The following is a 9,044-nucleotide window of genomic DNA, read 5'->3' as shown; positions in this document are numbered from 1 at the left end:
CTTTGATGAGATGATCAAAGATTTTGGGTTTATACAAAGTTTATGAGAAACTTGTATTTCCAAAGAAGTGAGTGGGAGCACTATAGAATTTCTGATGAGTATATGTTGTTGACATATTGTTGATCAGAAATGATGTAGAATTTCTGGAAAGCATATAAGGATATTTGAAAAGTGTTTTTCAATAGAAAACCTGAATTAAGCTACTTGAACATTGAGCATCAAGATCTATGGGGATAGATCAAAAACGCTAAATGGTACTTCCAAATGAGCACATACCTTGACATGATCTTGAAGGTGTTCAAGATGGATCAGTCAAAGAAGGAGTTCTTGCCTGAGTTGTAAGGAATGAAGTTAAGAGTTAAAGCTCGACCACGGCAGAAGAGAGAGAAAGGACGAAGGTCGTCCCCTATGCTTCAGACGTAGGCTCTATAGTATGCTATGTTGTGTACCGCACCGGAAGTGTGCCTTGCCATGAGTCAGTCAAGGGGTACAAGAATGATCCAGGTACGGATCATTGGACAACGGTCAAAAATTGTCCTTGGAGTAAATAAGGACATGTTTCTTGATTATGGAGGTGATAAAGAGTTCGGCATAAAGGGTTACGTCGATGCAAGCTTTAACACCTATCCGAGTGACTGTGAGTAGCAAACCGGATACGTATAGTGGAGCGACCATTTGGAATAGCTCCAAGTGGAGCGTGGAAGCAGCATTTACAATATGACCTAGAGATTTGCGAAATACATACGGATCTGAATGTTGCAGACCCGTTGACTAAAACCTCTCTCACAAGCAAAACATGATCAAACCCCAGAACTCATTGAGTCTTAATCACATGGTGATGTGAACTAGTCTAGTGACACTAGTAAACTCTTTGGATGTTGGTCACATGGCGATGTGACCTGTCAGTGTTAATCACATGACGATGTGAACTAGATTATTGACTCTAGTGCAAGTGGGAGACTGTTGGAAATATGCCCTAGAGGCAATAATAAATTGGTTATTATTATATTTCCTTGTTCATGATTATCGTTTATTATCCATGCTATAATTGTATTGATAGGAAACTCACATAAATGTGTGGGTACATAGACAACACCATGTCCCTAGTAAGCCTCTAGTTGACTAGCTCGTTGATCAATAGATGGTTACAGTTTCCTGACCATGGACATTGGATGTCGTTGATAACGGGATCACATCACTAGGAGAATGATGTGATGGACAAGACCCAATCCTAAGCCTAGCGCAAAGATCGTGTAGTTCGTATGCTAAAGCTTTTCTAATGCCAAGTATCATTTCCTTAGACCATGAGATTGTGCAACTCCCGGATACCGTAGGAATGCTTTGGGTGTACCAAACGTTACAACGTAACTGGGTGGCTATAAAGGTGCACTACGAGTATCTCCGAAAGTGTCTGTTGGGTTGACACGAATCGAGACTGGGATTTGTCACTCCGGTTGACGGAGAGGTATCTCTGGGTCCACTCGGTAGGACATCATCATAATGTGCACAATATGACCAAGGGGTTGATCACGGGATGATGTGTTACGGAACGAGTAAAGAGACTTGCCGGTAACGAGATTGAACAAGGTATCGGCATACCGACGATCGAATCTCGGGCAAGTACAATACCGCTAGACAAAGGGAATTGTATACGGGATCGATTGAGTCCTTGACATCGTGGTTCATCCGATGAGATCATCGTGGAACATGTGGGAGCCAACATGGGTATCCAGATCCCGTTGTTGGTTATTGACCGGAGAACGTCTCGGTCATGTCTGTGTGGTTCCTGAACCCGTAGGGTCTACACACTTAAGGTTCGATGACGCTAGGGTTATAAAGGAAGTTTGTATGTGGTTACCGAATGTTGTTTGGAGTCCCGGATGAGATCCCGTACGTCACGAGGAGTTCCGGAATGGTCCGGAGGTAAAGATTTATATATGGGAAGTCCTGTTTTGGTAACCGAAAAAGTTTCGGATGTTATCGGTAACGTACCGGGACCACCGGGAGGGTCCCGGGGGTCCACCAAGTGAGGCCACCGGCCCCAGAGGGCTGCATGGGCCAAGTGTGGGAGGGGACCAGCCCCAAGTGGGCTGGTGCGCCCCCCCACAAGGGCCCAAGGCGCCTAGGGTTTGGGGAGGGGGCACACCCACCTTACTTGGGGGGCAAGTTTCCCCCTCTTCCCCCCCTTGGCCGCATCCTAGATGGGATCTAGGGGCTGCCGCACCCCTTGGGTGGGAACCCTAGAGGGGGCGCAGCCCCCTCCCTCTCCCCTATATATACTTGAGGTTTTGGGGCTGCCAGACATATGAGTTTCCACCTCTCCCTGGCGCAGCCCTATCTCTCTTTCTCCTCATCTCTCGCGGTGCTTGGCGAAGCCCTGCTGGAATACCACGCTCCTCCATCACCACCACGCCGTTGTGCTGCTGCTGAATGGAGTCTTCCCCAACCTCTCCCTCTCTCCTTGCTGGATCAAGGCATGGGAGACGTCACCGGGTTGTACGTGTGTTGAACGCGGAGGTGCCGTCCGTTCGGCACTAGGATCTCCGGTGATTTGGATCACGATGAGTACGACTCCTTCAACCCCGTTCTCTTGAATGCTTCTGCTTAGCGATCTACAAGGGTATGTAGATGCACTCCCCTCTCTCTGATTGCTAGTCTCTCCATAGATAGATCTTGGTGACTCGTAGGAAATTTTGAATTTTTGCTACATTCCCCAACAGTATCATCGTATTCAGGGAACCCATGGCCAGGATAGATGTTGTCGTCCTCTTCTTCTTTATTGTCTTCCATCATAACCCCTCTTTCTCCATGCTTGGTCCAAACATTATAGTGGGGCATGAAATCGGACTCAAATAGGTGGACGTGAATGGTTCTTGACGTAGAGTAATTGTGACCATTCTTACAGCCAACACATGGACAAGGCATAATACCATCCGCCCTCTTGTTTGTCTCAGCCGCAAGCAGAAAAATATGCACGCCATTAATGAACTCGGGAGAGCATCGGTCATCATACATCCATTGTCGGCTCATATCTTCATTATACACAACACCGAATAGACCAAATTAATACAAGTTCATACATAAAGTTCATACATAAAGTTCATGCATAAAGTTCATATACAACACTTAGTTAAATGCAACATACAAATAACTCTTTAGCTAAAGAGTTTAAATGCAACAACAAATGCGATCAAGATCGCAACTAAGGTAACAATTGATCTAACAACATAATGATACCAAGCCACACTATCAATGGCATATTTTCTAATCTTTCTAATCTTCAACCTCATTTTCTCCATCTTGATCTTGTGATCATCGAGAACATGCAACTCCAATTCCATCTTCTCCCCCTCAATTCTTTTCAATTTTTCTTTCAAATACTCGTTTTCTCTTTCAACTAAATTTAACCTCTCGACAATAAGGTCGGTTGGAATTTCCGGTTCACATACCTCCTACATAAAAATATCTATGTCAACTTGATGGGCATAATTTGTCATAAACACGAAATGCAACAACTAGTTTTAAAAGAGAATATACCACATCCGAATCATAACAAGGACGAGGGCCGACGGGGACGGATATCAAAACCATGGCACTATGTATAACAAACAACGTACGGGTAAGACAATTATACGAGTAACTATATATCCAAATCACACAAACATCAATTTGGTAATGTAAAACATTCATGAACAAGAGCCTCACCACAAGGTGGTGCCGGCGACGGGACGGTGCGGGCGATCGACGGTGGTTACGACGGAGATTTAGAAGGCAGTAAGTAAACCACACCTACATATGCAAACTAAGTGTTATTTTTGACCTCAAATTGCATATAAATCAAATACTAGCAAATATAATTCCTCCCAAATTAATCACTATACAAAGCATTGCAAGAGCTAATCTAGCAATGAGAGTTGAAAGGACAAAGCTGCTAACCTTTGTGATCATTTGAATGGATGGGGGCCTTCAAATCTTAACAAATTTTGGGCAAAATTTGTGAGGAGTTCGAGGAAGAGAGGGGAAGAACAGAGGAAGTGAGGGGAAAGGGGAAGAACAAAGTGGCTCGGGTGGACGAAGGGTTTATGTACGTCCATCTTTAGTACCGGTTCGTGCCACGAACCGGTACTAAAGGTGCTGGACGGGCCCCAGACTGGCAACATCCTGCCACCACTCTCTTTAGTACCGGTTCGTGGCACGAACCGGTGCTAAAGGTTCGCCACGAACCGGTACTAATGAGAGCGGCCGGCTAGCCGTTGGAACCGGCACTAATGGACACATCAGTGCCGGCTCAAAATCAAACCGGCACTAATGTGTCTCAGATTTGCCCCTTTTTCTACTAGTGGAACCAAATGCCAATCATGTGGCAACGTCATGTCGGCGCACGGGAGGGTGATGCGATTCTCCCAATGCCACCTCGCCTGGTGCACTGGGACGTGTATCCGCTGCCTCGTCGAGTGGGCAGTTGCCGATGGAGGCAGGGGGCGCGCGCGTGAAGAGCCGACGGGGGCCTTGCCCTTGTTCTTGCAGGCGAAGAAGCCCATGGTGGCGCTAGGGTTGTCGCCAGCTGGGGAGCAGGCTGATGCGTGTGCCCGCGGTAGGTGGTCGCCATTAATTACGACCACGTGGGGTAGTTGGCCGGCCGACATGTGGGGTCGCCGCGGACACCGAGGCTGCACGTCCGCTTCGTGTCTGCGCCGACGTATTTCAGGCTCAATGTCTGCGCCGACGAATTTACACCTAAAATGCGTTGGTGCGGACACAAAGCAATATTTTGATTTGGGTCGACGCGTCGGGCCGGTGTTTTTGTCCGTAACAACCCAAATAAACATAGGTGGGCGAAACCCCGTTGGAGTTGCTCTTACTGCACAGTTGATCCTCTGCCTATATAAACCACCCAAAGAGCTCGGAGACACAACATCCACGTCCACGCACAGCAGTAAAGCACTCCCTAGTCCCAAGCACGTACAGCCCAAGAGAGCAAGAAACACGTACACGAGGCACACAATGGCAGCTGTCCAGGTGTTGTCGACGGAGATGGTCGTCCCAGCGGAGGCAACGCCGGGGGGCGCCGTCTGGCTGTCCAACCTGGACCTGGCTGCGCGCCGGGGCTACACGCCCACGGTTTACTTCTACCGGCCGAACGGCGAGCATGCGGGCTTCTTCGCGGCCGACGCCGTCGAGGACAGCCTCGCCAGGGCTCTGGTGGCGTTCTACCCGCTGGCCGGCCGCCTCGGGCTGGACGCCGGGCGAGTCCAGATCGACTGCACCGGCGAGGGCGCGGTCTTCGTCACCGCGCGCTCGGATCACTACGCGCTCGAGGACCTCATGAACGAGTTCGTGCCGTGCGGGGAGATGCGCGACCTGTTCGTGCCCCCGACGCCCGCGCCGAACCCTCTGTGCGTCCTGCTGCTGGCACAGGTCACATACCTGCGCTGCGGCGGTGTCGTGCTCGGCCTGGCGCTGCACCACTCCGTCGTGGACGCCCGGAGCGCGGGGCTCTTTGTCGAGACGTGGGCGACCGTCGCCCGCGGCGCCACCAAGGACGCGCCCGTGCCGCCCTGCTTCGACCACAAGCTGCTCACCGCGCGCCAGGAGCGCGCCGTGCTGTACGACCACCCGGAGTACAAGCCGGAGCCGGCCCCGGTGCACGTGGCAACTGCTGCGTCCACGTACGCGAGCGCCCTGATCACGGTCAGCAGGCAGCAGGTGAGCGCGCTTAGGGCGCGGTGCGCAGGTGCCTCCACGTTCCGCGCCGTGGTGGCGCTGGTGTGGCAGTGCGCGTGCCGCGCGCGGGAGCTGCCGCTGGACGCGGAGACGCGGCTCTACTCCATGATCGACATGCGCCCGCGCCTTTCGCCGCCGCTCCCGCAGGGGTACTTCGGCAATGCGGTGATCCGGACGTCGACCGTGGCCACCGTCCGGGAGGTGGTGTCTAACCCGGTCGACTATGGCGCTCAGCGGGCACGCGCGGCGACGAGCCAGGGGGACGACTATGCGCGGTCTCTGGTGGACTACCTGGATGGCGTGGACGTGATGAACCTGCCACGAAGCGGCATCTCTCGCGCGCACCTCCGCGCCATCAGCTGGATGGGCATGTCGCTCTCCGACGCCGACTTCGGGTGGGGCGTGCCGGCGTTCATGGGGCCCGCGTTCATGTACTACAGCGGCTTCGTATACGTGATGAATGCGCCGGGAAAGGAAGGCGCCTCACGCTCGCGCTGTCGCTGGAGCCAGAGAGCATGCCGGAGTTCGGCAAGGTGTTCGCCGACGAGCTGGCCCGTCTCGAGGTGTAGTACGAGCTGGCCCGTCGATGTTCGTTGCATGGATTGTATAGTGTTTTTTTTTTGAGAGAGAGAGAATGGATTGTATAGTGGTTGCATGTGCTATAGGCTGTTTTATTTTTCATAGTAGCTATATGTAACTTGATTGAATTTGTAATTTGGGTAAGTTGATTTTGTGGGTAGAAGGAACCGTTGGGAGAGAAAGACGACAGTTGAATCTCTTAATATAATGACTTATAAAATTGACTTACCCAAAATAAGTTTTCAGGTGACTGAAGTTGCCATGTTTTTGTATGAGAAAAAAATGCCATGCACGAAAAAGTAAATGTCAATTTATGAACAAAATTGCCATGGGAAATTGATATAAAAAATTCCATTGTATTTTAATTAAATTTGCCATGTTTAGTATGAGAAAATGCCATCTTTTTATAGTAAACACAATTTCTAAACAAAAATTGCCATGGAAAATTCATACATAAATTGCCATGGTACTTTAATTAAATTTGTCATGCTATATGAGAAAAATTCCATGTATGTAAAGTAAACACAAGTATGTACAAAAATGTGTTTGCTTTAAAAACAAATTAATTTAGGACATGGTACCACGGCAAAACAAGTCTGTCTTTAACAAAGCAAATTTTGCTATTGAAAAAAAGATCTTTGTTTACAAAAAATTAAAAGGAACATGAAAATGCCTAAAACCTACAATGTGTACAAAAATAGAAAATAACAAAAGACCATATGCAATAAGTATTTTTCCATCTAGTGTACAAAAATAAGTGCCGATCTAATATAATACCAGAAAATCATACATGGATAAGAATGTATCGATGATATTCCTTATTTAAAATTGTGTTCTTTCTGGCATCGTCTTGAAAATGAAACTTGCCATGGGACATCTAGTGAAATTGCAATGACAAAATCACTTATAAAATTTGGCATGGTCAAAAAAGTTGACATCGTCTTGAAAAAAGAAACTTGCGATGGGCATTAAACTAAAATTTCCTTGGGACATCTACTGAATTTGCCATGCAAAATCACTTAAAAAAATCATGGTCAAAAAAAGTTGGCATCGTCTTGAAAAAAGAAACTTGTCACCGACATTAAACTGAATTTTCCGTGGGACATCTAGTGAATTTTCAATGGCAAAATCACTTTAAAAATTTGCCATGGTAAAAAAAAGTTGACATTGTCTTGAAAAAAGAAACTTGCCATGGGCACTAAACTGAATTTACCGTGGGACATCTACTGAATTTGCCATGGCAGATCACTTTAAAAATTGCCATGGTAAAAAATGACATCATCTTGAAAAAATAAACTTGCCATGGGCATTAAACTGAATTGGTTGTGGGAAATCTAGTGAATTTGCCATGGCAAAATCACCTTAAAAAATTGCCATGGTAAAAAAAATTGACAGTGTCTTGAAAGAAGAAACTTGCCATGGGCATTAAACTGAACTTGTCATGGGGCATCTAGTGAATTTGCCATTGCAAAATCACTTTTAAAAATTGCCATGGTAAAAAATTAGTTGACATCGTCTTGAAAAAAGAAACTTGACATGGACATTAAACTGAATTTGCCGGGGGCATCTTGAATTTGCCATGGAAAATTCACTTTAAAAATGCCATGGTAAATAAAAAAAGTCGACATCGTCTTGAAAAAACAAACTTGCTGTGGGCATTAAACGGAGTTTGCCATGGAACATCTAATGAATTTGCCATGGTCCAACTTTTTTGCGAGAATTTGCCATGGTCCATAATTTCCCATGGTCAATTACTTAAATTTGCCATCATACAAGAACTATATTTTTTTATGTAAATTACTAAATTTGGCATGAACAATGTTGCCTTGGTGAATTGGTCGAATGGTACCATATGAATCTGAGACATGCCAATTGCCATGGCCAAAAAATGGTTGCATGGTACTAAAATTGCCATGGACATTTACCAAGGTTGTATGGTACTCCCTCCGTAAAGAAATATAAGACTGTTTAGATCACTACACGCTTATATTTCTTTACAGAGTGAGTACTAAACTTGTCTTGGCAAAAAAAAGTTGTGTGGGATTTTCCATGAATGGTACTAAAAATTGCCATGGAATTTTTTTGGAGACATGCCAATTTCCATGATGCATAAAATATATTTGTTGTGCTCAATGAACTTAAATTGCCATGGTCCCATAATAATGTTTTTTTGGCCATGTTGCAAACTAAAAATCTACCATGATCTATAATAGAAGAGCTTTGCCATGCTATTTGAAGAGAATAATTTGCCATGGTATGTTACAAAATTTGAACAAAACATATTGTAGTGTATCCAAAGAATTTGCCGGCAATTTGCGATGATTGTTTCTTAAGAGATGTCATTTTTTCTTCTGATTGTAGTGTGATCAAAGGAAATTAAAATTTTCCATATTTTTTGAGTAAAATCAAGTCCATAGTTTCCCCATGAGACATGGGGGAAAACTCGAAATCCTTGCCATCTGATTGTTTGCAAAATTGCCATGATTGATGGACACATTTTGTGGGAGAAGTTGCCATGGGATTGAACAAACTTATACTATAGTTGGCATGCCCCATCTACAATCATCTATCACCGTCAGATGGCCTGCTGCATGTTTTCGCAAAAAAAAAAAAAAGATGGCCTGCTGCATGCATCTGAATTGCAAAAAAAAAACATATGTTCACGGTTCGCTGTCGATGATTCCTCCTCAGAAATCTTAACAGTCATCGGGCATGGAGAGTAGGAAGCAAGAGAAGACTGA

General features: G+C 46.2%; 1 pseudogene; it reads left to right on the top strand.

Annotated features, from left to right (window-relative positions):
- The first annotated feature begins 5,004 nt into the window (after positions 1 to 5,004).
- Positions 5,005 to 6,293, top strand: LOC119335821 (annotated as a pseudogene).
- The last annotated feature ends 2,751 nt before the right edge of the window (positions 6,294 to 9,044 follow it).

Source organism: Triticum dicoccoides, chromosome 7B (genome assembly GCF_002162155.2).
Source record: "Triticum dicoccoides isolate Atlit2015 ecotype Zavitan chromosome 7B, WEW_v2.0, whole genome shotgun sequence".
Classification (NCBI taxonomy): domain Eukaryota; kingdom Viridiplantae; phylum Streptophyta; class Magnoliopsida; order Poales; family Poaceae; genus Triticum; species Triticum dicoccoides.
This window is presented reverse-complemented; position numbering and strand designations above follow the sequence as displayed.